General features: G+C 41.9%; 1 protein-coding gene across 3 annotated transcripts in view; it reads left to right on the top strand.

The window, feature by feature from the left end:
- Window positions 1-2,518: 2,518 nt before the first annotated feature.
- mpp7a (MAGUK p55 scaffold protein 7a) overlaps window positions 2,519-13,602 on the top strand; it is a 136,251-nt gene continuing 125,167 nt past the window's right edge. Inside the window, exon 1 of one of the 3 annotated variants that reach the window (XM_051411251.1) lies at window positions 2,519-2,789. The gene's annotated coding sequence lies outside the window, so the exon portion shown is untranslated. The remainder of the gene's footprint in view (window positions 2,790-13,602) is intronic. The other 2 variants (XM_051411253.1, XM_051411254.1) reach the window with 2 other exon arrangements.

The raw sequence follows: 13,602 nt of genomic DNA on the forward strand, positions 1-13,602 counted from the left end.
GCTGCGCGCAGGGTTGCCAGATATTCACCAGTGTGGGGAAAAGCCTTCATATACATGGTACCTGTGGAAAGTGCCATGCAATCATATTATGTCGTGTTACCAACGTGATGTGCTGTTGTTTGCTGGTTTAACTTCATAAATATATGTGTTTTTTATTTCAGTTAACTACTACTTAGATTAATATGTATATAAATCACATTTGCTAAAGACGCAGTGCTTTTGGAACATACACATTTAGGAGGAATTAAATATAAAAATCTACGCTCAGGTGTCATGAGTTTAATTTTGCCAATCTTCTGCGAGATTGAGTATTTGGGAAATACCAATCAAACACGTTTGACTAATGGGGTTATTCTACAGATCTGGCAACCTTGACTGCAACCCCCCCATTCTCCACCTCCTCCTTCCGATGGCAACATCCGGGACACACACTGGCTGGAGTCGAACAGTCTTTAAAAACTTTAAAACTTTTTTTCGTGCTGTTGTTGTAATTTTCTAACCTTTCTCAACCATTCGCATATTATATACAGGTAGACCATTTGCATTGAAGATATGTTCATATATTGTAGATATCATGTTTTATAAAACATTACAGGCTTATAGTGAGCAGTGACTTGTTTTCTCCTGACATCTAGTGGTTATTCTCTGACATCGCAGGCAGGGTTTATCAAGATATCACAATAACAATAAATCCCTATACACCCATGTGGGATTTTAATCTAAGCTGTAATAACTTTTGAACAAGATAGGATCAACCCAAACGATAACATGATTACTGCAGCTACATTCATTAGGGCACAATTGCACGTTTCACATTATAAATAACTGTTGTATTTAGACATTTGTATTTTAATATTCACTTTTTGACAGAAAAAAAGTTGTGCACACTGCATTGTGGTTAAAGACAACAGTTATATTATAATACACCAATATAATATAAAGTATATCTGAGAATAAGCAGTAGAAATACACATGCTAGTAGTATACTGATCATTTGCAAGTCCACACTTAGGCCTGTGTATGCATGCAGAGCACTCTCTTCACATTTTGTGGCTTTGACCAGGTTGTATTAATGCTTCAGAGGGAGTAGCTGTCAGAGGAGGGCTGCTAGGCTCCATTGTTCCAGGACAATATATCGCACATCATACCCCAGGCTTAGGACAAAAGAAGCTGCGCTTCAGCGTTTTGGCACACAGCACACTTTAATGTGGGGACAAGGGGGCACAAAAGGGGGTGCTTCTATTGTTGCACATTTCTGGAACTTGTTCACACACAGACAGGCACACACACCTACACATACTCACGCACACACACACACACACTCACATATACTCACATACTCACACATACTCACACACACACACACACACACACACACACACACACACACACACACACATACTCACACATACTCACACACACACACACACACACACACACACACTGTTTTGTGAATTTGTATGTAAAAAGAGTCCATGCATGTGGGATTTCCCAGGATCAGTGGTCAGTAGGAGTACACAGAGTTGATTGTGATTTTAGAGAACACTGGTCTAACTACTAATCTATTTTCTATTGATTTTATGACACCTTTTATTTCTTTTTTAGAAGAATCTTTCACCAAGTGCCTTTTCTGGTCTTTGACTACTTGTTGCTGTAGTTCTGTCTTAACGTGACCTGTAGGGGGAGGTATCAAACCACTTTTATATCTCTGGCATTAAAGCCACACAACTCTCCCAAGTGATACCCACTTACATGAATTGCCCACTCCTAAATAAAATAAATAAAATAAAATAAAAATATAGTCATGTTAACAATAACCTTATTACAACCATTTACAAAAATACAGCTGTACAAAATATTGTTTATCTCTTTACCAGGGTATAAAAACTAACACATCTTAATAAGGGTGCATTGAAAAAAATGCAAAGCAAAACATTTTTTAATTAATAAATAAATAAAATAAAAAAACAAGACAACATATTTGGCATAAATGATTTGCAGATGTACATTATTTTACAATTGGGGAACAGATTTATAGACAGCCAAAGCTTAATATAAGCCAACATAAGTGCAAGTGCAACGGTGAGTTGAGTCTGATATTGGGCTGTCTGGCCCAACAGGTATACAGTTAATAGAATATTAACTTGACACAGATCTAATTTATGTGAGAATTCACTGGCTAATGATTTAACCGAAATAACCTTCCCTTTGCAATAAAACGGCGATTCACAATGGTCTCCCGTTTTGTTTTGTTTCTTCTACATGTTTATTTATGTCTGTCACTATTTCTCATGCTGTCTAAGTGCGGTTGTTTTGTTTTCTTCTGTCGACGGAGGAGTTGGCTGATTATTGACAATACCACAAGCCAATCAAAACGCAGAACTGAACCCCTGACCGCGCCTTAATGGTAACACTGACCAATGAACGAACAGACTGGGCGGACTCTGTGCGAAAGCCCTGCACGGCGCAGATCTCAGAACAGCTTGGTGCCGTCACACATCCACCCGCTAACGCAGAGTCTAAACAAACAAAACCGTTTCCAAGTCAGCGCCTTGACACACCGCTCTGTCTGTCTTGGAGAGTGGCACAGCCGAGGCGTAACATTTTGAAAGGTTGTGTTCAGTGGACAGCCACTGAGAGCGGGGATGAGTTCAGGAGATTTGGAGGAGCAAATCACGGTTTCTAAAGTGGAAAATATTAAAAACAAGTGAGAAGTTTTGTTTTCGAAGGAACCATTGGAGTACACTGTGACCAGCAAGACACCATTCAACTCCGACCCCCGACGCTAAGTGAGTACCAACATATTGTATCTCGCTAAAAACCTATCTTCACAAGTCAAGCCGATGACAACAAAAAGTCAGTTCCAGTGGGAATTATCGAAATGAAAGTACTCTAAAATATGGTTTTGGCTTTCTGGGGGAATACAGAAGCTACAGCTGTACCGCAACTACTCCCCTAATGACAGAGCACTATTACCGGACTCGGTTTGTGTGGTCCTCCTAACCTAACAACGAACTTCTGCTGTTGCTAACCTTTAGCTAGGTGCATGATATAAAAGTAACCTTTAGCCATCACTAAAACAGTTTTTACTCAACAGAACAACCAACCCCACGCTCCCTCTAAGAATTCCTTCCCAAACGTGTAATTCCCCACTCCTATGACTTTTTTTTGGTGCAGTTGGTTTCAGTGCTCTTTCACCTGACATCCTCTCTTGTGGAACGTTTCGGTGGGAAAGTGACTGCAGCTCCAGTGCAGGGCTAACAGAGTCTCTCTGAGATACGCTGCGGTAGTAATGGCATCAGCACGAAAGCTAGAGCAGAAGTAAATAACAGTGTATACTGACATATTCCCAAAACATAACGACAACATTTCCTCGTGACACAACCCTCAACTTCCACATAACACACACACACACACACACACCCTAAACGCATGGAGTTCCTACTCTCCAGGAAGTACAGTGAGCCATGTAGCATGGCCGGAGGGAATACAGAGCCCTTGTGCCCCGGCGAACTCAAGTGTGGTGACACGGAGCTTGTCACTGGCTGATAGCGCCAAGCCTCTGAGCTGGCAGCCCACTGGGAGACTCAGCACTTGGCCAGCTTCCATTACATCCCAGTTCAGCCATTTGTTCTGCATACTCTAAATGTGTATGTTATAATGACACGGGACACCATGTGTTTTTGTCTTGCACCATTCTTTCTTAACCATTATTGCTTGAGGGTCTGCCATGTTATGAATGAGCTCTTGTCACAAGATACAGTGGGTTACTTTAACATAAAAATGCCTAATAGCCCCCCCTCAAAAGCCATAATATCATATGTTTCTTGATGTGGTAAAAAAATCAGTGAGATCCAAGATGTCAGTAGTAATTTCTTGAAAATGGAAATGCCATCATTTTGCATTCCAGTGAGTCATTTGTTCCCCTTAACAGAGTCTGCATACTTCTTGAATGCACACATGTCGGTCATTCAGCAGTAGCGCAGTAGTTGTTTAGGCGCTGGAAAAAACCCTTCATTCAGATGTAAAATTGCTTGTGTAAATAGGTTAGAGGAACATCTTTACAGGTAAAATGAATCACCCAAGAAGCAGCAGAGCTGCATTTATTGTACAGCATATTGCTTTCAACGTTTGTGTCTACTAATGTAGATATCTTCATTCATTTGAAACCTCACTGCTTGCTTGCCAGGTACAATATCAGTTAATGTTGTTTCTCGTTGGTCTCCTCATCACTCTATGGTGGGCTGGCTGTGAGAAAAAGAGAGACGGTAAGAGGGTGACCTTCTTCCCATTGTATTTGAATGCCACGGAGTGGGATCTCTAGAGAGCCGACATTTCTTCGTGTAAACTCGGAAACCTCAATGGTTAGTCGGCAGTTTTGGCCAGCCCCCCAGTGCTCTCACTGGGAATAGCCTAGTTCCTCTTTTAAATCTTGCCTAGAAAAAGGTGGGAGTCCTTTAGTCTGTATACCAGCTGGGCAGGGGGAGTCTCACAGGAGACTTTGATGATAAGCATTTTAGTTGCTCTGGCTTGTACTGTTTATGAGGTCAGCAGCTTAACATCATGAGAAGTGTGTGATGGCCTCATTATGCTGTGGTAAACGGGCTCACAGACTCTTTAATGAAGGGATCGATGGCATCCTTCGAGGGAAGAGCAGCAAAGGTTTGCCACCTGGCCTTGGTTGTGAGAGTGCCTGTGACATGAAAACAGATACTTGTTTCTAGATTTTTGCGCCCACAGTGTGTATGGAGGTCAGGGTGGGGTCGGATGCAGCGGCTCAGACGAGACCCAGCGTAGGAGCCTTTGCCCTCTGTTGGTTGTCTGAACAGGTGTCTCTGAGCTTCAGCTCCGCATAGCTCACATTCCCAGGGTTTTGTTCCTGGCGTGGAGGGTCACCGAGTAGGGGGAGGGAGGTGTGGGAACTAAGAATGCTATGCGTGCAAGGCTCAACTCCCAGAATTCATCCGAGCAACCTGCTGATTGAGACAAATGCTTCCTGTCATTGCAACCAGCCTGGCTTGGGTTGATGAGAAACCTGTCAGCAGCCCATTGCGCTGTTCATGGCCAGGGACAAAGCCGAGAGTTGGCTTCCACAACTGCTTGTCAGCAGCAAGGCTATTTTCTTGGGGCTTAAGGGTGGGTAGGATACAGTGGTTTAAGACTCTTAATCCAAGCATTAGTTTGGATCGCTATCAGCTCACTCAGTATCAACGGTGGCGGACGCGTTCGACCGTGCAAACACAGCCTGCCTCTTTTATTCGTTCAACCTTCTTGAAAAGATTGGTGTTGCGATATTTGCGCATAACCAAAAGTCTTTCATAATGTTTAAAAGTAGCTGTGTTTCTCCTTCTGAGCACAAATGTTGGCTTTTCTTCAGTGCATGCATCTCTATCTTAGCCTTGCAAACTGTTGGATTGTCTGTTTGTTCACATGCACAGAGCTGACCGTAAACAGGCGAGTGTGTGTGTGTGATGCAAAATGTGTTTAAACCCCCAAATGAGACGCATATTCCGATTATATTCCGTGCTTTATACATATCCAAAGAACGCTCCTACAACCTGAATAATCTCGGCATCACCCCACATGTCTGAATCGGAAAATGCTCCATTCGGAATAAGGTCTAACTTGGAAAATACAAAAGGAATATGCTGTTTGCATGATACGTCATATTTGGAATAAGAGAGGGAAAGTAGTGTGCATGTAAACCAATGTGACTTCCTTGAATACAGAATTACATTTTTGATCTAGCAAGAATGCTGTCATTCTGGTACTGAGGTGAAGCAAATGACAGACGTGGCCAAAGAATGTAAAGAGAGCTTGTCAGATAGTTTTGGCTTCCCTTAATGGTGACTGTGTTTCAGCAGCGTTAGCTTGTAGTTCACTGCCTCTTCATCAGGCGTTGAGTGGTTTCTCAGCTCAGGTCTCTGAGCGCTGCCTCCTGACATTTTGAGGTGAACCTACTTTATTACCAGCCATTGCTAAACTTGGCATCAAATGAAATATGAATACAAGCATGTTGCTGCAGTAGATTAATCCAGTCTGTAACCGGACTGATCAAAACCTTTTAATACTCTGCATATGTATATTTGTCTGAGGTCTTAAATGTCATGTCTTTCCATGATTACACTTGTGCAGGGTGTTGCGGGCCATGTTGTGCAATTGACAACTAAAAAGTGATAAGATTATGAAAGCAATCTTCCAGGAACGAGAAGAACAAATCTGCTGTCAGTGGAAGAGTTAAAGCTTTGATTCAATGTCCCTTGGTCTATAACTAACTGAATTATGGTTCTGTGATATTGAGCAGCATATATACAGAGGGCAGGACGTCAGTCTAACCATCACTACATCCACGGACATAGCTTCCATTCATCTCTGTTCTTTCATTCCTTCTTTTACTCATCCAACCACCTATTTTTCCCTCATTCCATTCATCCATCTATTTATCCACCCATCATGTTGTCCATGCATAATCACCATCTTACTCCATGGTATCACTAATCTCTGTTGCGAGTCCGCAATGGAGTTTTGAGCCTCCTGCCGCTCTGCTGATCCCAGACGGAGAGATTAAAGTGATGTACTTGGCAGGGGTCTGGCAGGGTCGCAGTTGATGACCATCACCAGTAGTGATGCTGTGTTGTTTTGCCCCTGCCTGCCTTACAGAGGTGTAGGGTGTCTCTCAGCACCCCCAAAGCCTCTGCGGTGCTGTGCAGGAATGAGCCCACCCAGCAGATGCCAGCCATCAGACACCTGCGTTGGCTTCAGTATATTCCAGCTCCAGTGCTGTGCTCACTGCGCAGGCATGCTGCCCTCCTGACTCACTGCAAACTGTCTTTTGATGGAGAAAGCGGAGAGGCTGAGTGAATGGCGGTAGCATTAATAAATGTACTGGGTGTGGGAAAACAAGTGAGACCCCAGACCCTCAGGGAGAAGGTTAAGTTATAATATGTTACTGTATATAGGTCTAGACATAAGGGGTTGGAAAGTGCAGGGTTTTGTTTTGGGATGCTATTTCATTCCTGTTTGAGGACTTGCACTATTAAGAGGTGCAAAGCTCCAGTTGCAAAGTACAGTGGTCTTCTTATTCAGCTACATCTGTAGCCTGACTCCGTGGTCAGCATAAAGCCTTGGGCTAACAGGAACTTGTAGCACAAGCTATAGCTGTGGGAATACTGTATACACTGTATGCCTTGATCGTAATCTTGCAAATTTGATGTTTGTGGGGTTTTGTAAGTCCCTTATTTAAAGCTAAAACATTGTTCAAAAAGGAACTGCTGCACCATCAAGTGGAAGCATGTAGTCTGTAACAACTTGTAACCAATTTGTCAGTCGTCAGTGAAGGATATAGCCTTACATAGCGAGGCAGTGGGCTCACTTGACTGACGTCAAGCTTATTTGTCAAATGTTGTTTTATTTATGAGGCTTTTCCATGCGTGGCCCCTGCCTAGCATTACTATGCCTATTCCCCTTATGGCAGCCCTGTGAATAATTCAACGTAGTTGGAGTGAACAGAACCAAAATAGGCCAAAGTTTGTACTGTGGCTCCGTCCAGTAAATCACAGCAACCGCAAAGGATTTGTGTAGTTGTAGTTTATGTTAGTATTGCATGCTCATGCTGATGGAAAATAGACGTAAGGACTGAATCAATGTCAAGTATGTAAACAAGTGCAGTAGATTTGAAGAGAGGGCACCGGACAAGGTATTACTTGCCATATTTGCCACTTGACCTCACAGCTCCAAGTTAGCACCATCAGCATTAGAGGATCTATGTCACGATGCTATATTAATGGACCATGAGGTTGCAATATTCATGTAGCTTGTGTTGATATTTGGAGTGCCTGGGGAGCTTGGTTACCATACACCGGTCCTGTGACATGTTTTCTTCGTTACCTTGATCTCTAAAGATGACAGTGACAGTAACTTGACCACGCGACACAAGATACTGTAATTCATCTAAGCGTAATGAGAACGCACACGGTACATGTCAATATCACCACCATCTGCTTCTTGCTTGTTGCTGAGAGCGACTTAGCTTATAGATGAACGCAACTTTTTCTGTCACAAACTTAGGGTTGTGTGATGTGTTAATATTTACCAACCAGCCACGGCCAGACCAAGAACCAGCGATTGCTGATATATTTGCACATATGTGTGGTGTGTTTGCTGTGCCACACAATAAACTCAAATAATATCAAGCAAATATTGTAACACCTATTTCCCCATTAAACAGCAAAATAAAACTGCACACCTTCTGAAATCAAGTTTCTCTGTTTGACCGAACAAAGACCTTGCTATGTCATCGGAAAACACACTCCATGGTTCCAACCATTCGCAACCGTCTAACGGAGTTATATGCTGGCTCTACGCGCCGTCGCTGCCTCTCTAATGCCCTACCTCCCTCTTGCTCCTCTCCCACTTGACGGTTCTCCTGTCCCTACTGCGTCTTTGTTGTCCCCGGAGTCAGAGTCCTGGTTGGAGCCCCTGTACATCACCTTGTTTCTGTATTCCCTGTTGTCAAACTGGTCAAAATAAACTCTTAATTCACAGAGTTAGATGTGACACTGTTCTGGTTCTACAGCTGTTTTTCCTCAGTGCTCAGTGTGTTGACAGTGCCACTGAACCAGAGTCAGTGGCTCCTGTTCTTCGGAGGCAGACCAGGAAATTAGCAAAATCAAATGACAGAAATCATCCAACACAATCACCTGAACAAACAAAAAACATCGGTGATGTACAGTTGCCTTTTGTCCAAGCACCCTACCACAAACATTGCAATTCTTTAGAAGAGCAGTCACATGTTCTAGAGGATAAGGTCGTATTAAAAGTAAGTTTGAACCATATATAAGCTGTCTGCTCCTTTCCTCTACTGATTTGCGCTCAGGGATTGCCTCCTGGTAGGGGATCCTACTTGCAGTACATGACTCCTCTTGGCTTCCTAGCTGCAGTCACGTAATGATTGATATCAAACGCAATAAAGAGAGAGAGCACAGATGGTCCAGTGTTGCTTGCCTCTCTGATCATGTTCTTCTTGTAAACGTAATGTCATTTACCCACATTTACTCAGTGGATGGTTGCACAATTAAACCATGTTTCATTTCCTGGTGCCACTCAAGATATCTATTCCACCATTGACCTTGTTGCAGAACAAGCATTGATTTGATGACTGGCAGGAGACAGGGGGAAGAAATAGGGGAGTGGTATGCTGGGTTCTTTGTGACGGTGGGTGGGGTCATGCAGAGGCCCAGAGTCCTTCAGAATAATGCCCAAGAGGGTTTTCTTTAGGTGCCTGTTTTCTCTTAGTTGGCAGGGACTCTTTCCAGACAGCAACACTGGTTTTCACGGCCTAAATTCTCCCTTTGTGTGTGGGGGCGTCTCAAGTAGTGTCAGCTGTAGCTCTGTACACTTGTTGCTGTGTCTCCTGCCAACTCCCTCTTGCGACAGGCCCCACGAGGCTGAATTTTCATTCGCCCGTTAACGTCCCTGCAGGCCCCCTTGTTTGCCTCTCGACTACACTCCACAACACATAAATGTTTGATCAGCAAAAAGAGGTCCGTGTGTGCATGTGTGTGTGAATGCACGCTTTTGTCTCTCAACCTGAAAGCATGTCCTCAAGCTTCTGCGGGTATGTTTGTGTGCGCATGCATCGGACAGGCATTCATTCTCCTTTAGTCCACTTGGCCCAGTCTCCATCTATTCCCACGTCGCTCATTGAGTGCAATTACATCAATTTAACTGTGAATACCCCTTCACAACAGCCTATTAGGACCATTAACTATGCAATCTTCGCTCTTTGATGGCTTAGCCCACGTGATATAAACTATTCAATCTGGATGATGGCAGACAAGGGGATAGCATTGTGAGCTATCTAAACCAATGGGACTCTGTGCCCTGTACACCATATTCTGTTTAAAAGTCATCTTCCCCCGTTGGCCATTACTTACATATAACAGGCGGGTCCAGTATCTAAGTGATTCAGTTCTTACTGAAGTGAGTAATAAGTATTAATAATAATTTTCTCAGATCAGGTGAAAAGAATAAGATAAAAAATGTGGTGGCATACAAAGTTTAATAGACTGCGGCTTAAGAAAACCTATTCACTAATTTAATTTTTATTCTAAACATATATGCCATATAATCAACAGTGAACAGTAAATACAAGAACTTAGAACACAACAGACATTTCTAGCTGAAATGAGACCATTGACTTTGACTTTTGAAAGGAGAAATAACATGTTCCTCTTCTTAAAAACGAGAAGTTAAATTTATTGAGTCGTCTCATCACCTTTTGGATAAGCTAGCGAAACCTTAAACTAAAAAGGTGTTTATTAAGCCAATCTTCGCCTTAACCACTAGATTAAACCCACAGGAGACCTCACAACTTCAAACTTTACTTCTTTTTTTTTTAAGACTTCCCTGCAGATTTTCAATTAACCTTAACTGACTATTGATAAATTATTTAATTCACTTTCATAACATATGATGGAAAATATGTCAGACTAAATAATGCTAAAATATGTTGACATTTAGATGCACCAACAACAAAAATCTACTCAGATAAGGGGGTCTATATTCTGTTATTAATGTAGTATCTTGTATAGGAAAACATTAATAGTATACTCTGTATGCCTTTATACTTGACATGCATCAAATAAACTGATCTCATATGCATGTATTAGTATTATTCAGTCTAGTTTGCCTAATTTTCCAAGCTTTAGAAATAAAACTAGCGCTCATTACCATTTCTTGTTTTTATCAAACTAAAATAATTCCATACATGCAGGTTGTCATATAAAGTAGTCAGTAGTGTGTGTGAGTGTCAGGAGAGGGGATGGCACACAGCAAAGCGCCAAAGGTCAGAGTTGAACCCAATGGCCGCTGCAGTAAGGACTCAGCTCTCTTCAAAATATGGAATTTTTGTGAAATATTATAATAGGTGTAATAAGTGTCAGGGAAAACAAGCAGTGTGCCAGTGACAGTGAACCACCATGAACAATAGAATACCAGGACCCTGAAACTGAAGTAGCTAATTGCATTTTATCCACCATTAACTGTATTACCTACACCTGTGATTTTTCTACTGTGACATGTCAACATGTTCCACCTCTGCTAACTAGAGTTGCAACAGTATGAGACTTTGTTATGACAAGCATCTCAGATAATATTGCAGTTTGGCCATATAAAGGTATATGGTATAACACTATTCTTCTTATTAGCATCATCAGTTGCAATGACTCTCATTTTGTAGGCCAGTGCATCTCCACAGCACTACAGTACTTCAATAAACTGCGGTTTGTGGAACATTTCAGCTTTGTCAAATACTCACAGCTTTTTGCGATACATACATGTGTCTTGTGTTATATTTATTGGCAGTGTTTCTTTTAAATTTGACTGTTGTTGTCAATTTGGTCAGCAGATTTTCCTCATTTGCTTGATTTGTATCTATTTGCCTGCCTCAGTCACCATACCTGAACTGCTGGCTAATTTTGATTTAGTCTTATTTTAGGTCAACACACATTTTATCCAGTACATGCCACCATTTAGTTTAGTAGTAGTAGTTTTGCAGGTTTATGGTAATCAGCTTTGCTCCATTGAAAGTAAAATGTCCAAAACAAAAACCAACATGTGTGCCTGCCATAATTTGAGCCTGACGTTGCCACAGATGTTATTTGCTATTTGCCCTTTATTTAAAAAGCATCCTAAGATTTAAACAACTGTAATCATTCTCTGCTGCCTATCATATGGGGCCCTCATATCAAAGGACGGGCTTCTCTGCTAACTTATTCCTTAGCTCACCACTAATTGCTGAGTAACCTTATGGAAATGCCTCGGAGTGGAGGTTTTTGGCTCTGGTGAAATTAAAGTGTGATATTTATAGTTTGCTTTGGATTGTCGAGCCTTGATAACCAAGGCCATATGGTGTTCATGCAGCAGCGTGTGTAGGTTTTTCTATAATCATGGTGACTGCATCACCGTGCTGTTTGTAGAGTCTGTTTAGATTTGAATAGAGTTTGAATAGATGGACTCCGCAGGGTGGAGCTGGGGTTTGGTTTGTAGGTTCACTGGGTCATAGGGTTTTTTTATGGTGCATAGTACAATAAAGGCACGTAGCTTGTATGGATTGACATGTTACTGGGTAACTCAAAATCTACAGCAGATGTGATGCAATGGTTTGTCTTGATTTCAAGAAATGTTAGTTGAGTAGTGGACAGTAAAAAGAGGTACAGGGCCATGGATTAATTGAATAAAATTAACCATTTGTTTAATGAAGGGGATTATGAAGATGTGTGACATAATAACTACCAATATGCTGCCAGTTTCTTAATTCTCCTCCAACCGGGCTCTCACAGTTGGTCGCTATATAATGGCTCTTGCAATGCTTTTTCTGTCCACCCAGTTTCCTCTCTTACTTCCGGGGTCATCGGCACCAGATAGAGACAAAGCAGCTCTTTCTTTGTCCGTTTTGAAGTCGTCCCTTCAGCGGCTAGATGCTAATCTGACTGACCATCAGCAGCTTCTGTCACGGTCAGGGAAAGACAGATACAGAGAGAAAAGACTGAGCTAGATAGCAATGGAGGGGTGGGGAGGGGTGGCATGGAGGGTGATGACTGGAGCATTTGGCATCCGGTGAACAGAGGAGTATTGTGTGCCAGTGGGCCACTGTGGAACAGACTGCTTCTTTACAGGATGGAACTGGTGTTAAAGCTTCAAAATCTTGCAGAGGATATCCGCCAGGAATACGTTCACCAACCATCCACCTGAGAATGACACGGCCAGTACCAATGGACTGCAAACAGATATACAATATTTAAAGGTTTCTGGTCTATGGAGCATTTTCTTCTTATTCTTCTTGGTCTTCAGTCAGTTTGAGCTATTGTAACAGCCATTAATTGGATATTGGGCTCCATGTAAACAAACCATTACCTATTGGTCCAACAGGACCGAACATAAGAAAACATTCTTCCTTAAAGGTACGACAAGGACATTTGAACTGTTCATGTAACAGTCTCATTTTAACACTGATGCCTTTTATATGACCTACATAAACAAACAAGACATCAGCGAGAAGAGTTATTCTTAATGCCTGCCACGGGTTGGATGCTGTGGAATTCCCTTGAAATCAGAAAGCGGAAGAGAGAGTGGAAACACTACCGCTTTTGTCCACAGGGGCAGCCAGAATCAAAAGTTCCTTGTAGCTGCTTTAAAGATAATAACATTTAGCCAACACACTGTATTTCAATAAAGTATTTTTAAGGCCTTGACTAGCAAATGTCAAATGTTATAATTGAATCTCAAAGTGAGTAGATTGCATTTTGGAAGCTTTTTTTTACTCTAAATATCTGTTTGTCTTTAACCTAGAAATGCTTAGGCTGCTATTCTCCACAAGCATGTTAAGCTTTCAAGAAAGGAAACACATCAAAGTTTCTTTATTAATCAACCTGGGTTTCAAATTACCTGGGTTTTACCAGGACAGTCTTTGGAAATTCAAAAGGAATTTGAAAGAAATGCCTCTCTTAATCTGATAAGTTATTCTTGGCTGGAAATGTTATATTACTGGAAAAGAGTGTATATATTACAGCCGGGGTTAAAGTTACCTCTGCCAGAGCGAAG

The sequence above is a fragment of the Dicentrarchus labrax genome, unplaced genomic scaffold, assembly GCF_905237075.1.
Source record: "Dicentrarchus labrax unplaced genomic scaffold, dlabrax2021, whole genome shotgun sequence".
Lineage (NCBI taxonomy): Eukaryota > Metazoa > Chordata > Actinopteri > Moronidae > Dicentrarchus > Dicentrarchus labrax.